The sequence below is a fragment of the Aphanomyces invadans genome (assembly GCF_000520115.1).
Source record: "Aphanomyces invadans strain NJM9701 unplaced genomic scaffold supercont1.12, whole genome shotgun sequence".
Taxonomy (NCBI): Eukaryota; Oomycota; class Saprolegniomycetes; order Saprolegniales; family Verrucalvaceae; genus Aphanomyces; species Aphanomyces invadans.
In genome coordinates this window covers 1171809-1172533 of record NW_008580157.1, presented here as the reverse complement: position 1 = coordinate 1172533, position 725 = coordinate 1171809, and positions in this window count along the sequence as shown.

Sequence of the window (725 nt, the reverse complement as noted above, 5' to 3'; positions counted from 1 at the left end):
TTAAAACAACTTGCAAGTTGAGTGAAATGCACAATATATTTTGAGTTTCGAAGCTCCAACCAAAATCTTGGAACAATAATATCCAATTATATACAGTAAGTACAGTAGTCCCCCGCAATAGGGAACCGTTGTTGGCGATATGGTTTTAAGGGTTTTCAATTTACACAAGTACAAAATTAAACAGGATGGGTCGCTCGGTGTTGATAGGATAAGAATATACATATGTATTGAATGAAAAGCGCTTGAATTCAAAAACGGACATCATATTCGAATTCAGGAGGGGGTTGATACCCTGGCAACTGCCAGAAGACAAAACGCGGGACTTCAAGTTGTGTAGCAGTTGGAAGCGGTAGAGCCAGCCGTTCGGAAACCTCATGATGGCGAGATCATCTGTAGACTGTGATGCACTGTGGAGTTCGTCTCGTATAGCCATCGCCTTGGCACGGATGGTCGGGCCAGTTACAATGGGGACCTTTCACTCCTCACACTTTCGAATCCAAGTCATTAGTCGGCGTTCCAGTTCGGGTAGGCGGGGCGTGTGTGCTGATTTGTGTGACGGATGTAGATCCATGGGCTTGCTCTGATCGTTTAGCCAACGTGATATCGTCGACTTTTGGGGAACATGTGGCAGTCCAAATTCACGCTGAACCCATTTTGCAGTTCAAGTCCTCTTATGCCAGGATTGGACTTGTGATACATGAATAGAGAGCGCTCATGCTCGACGA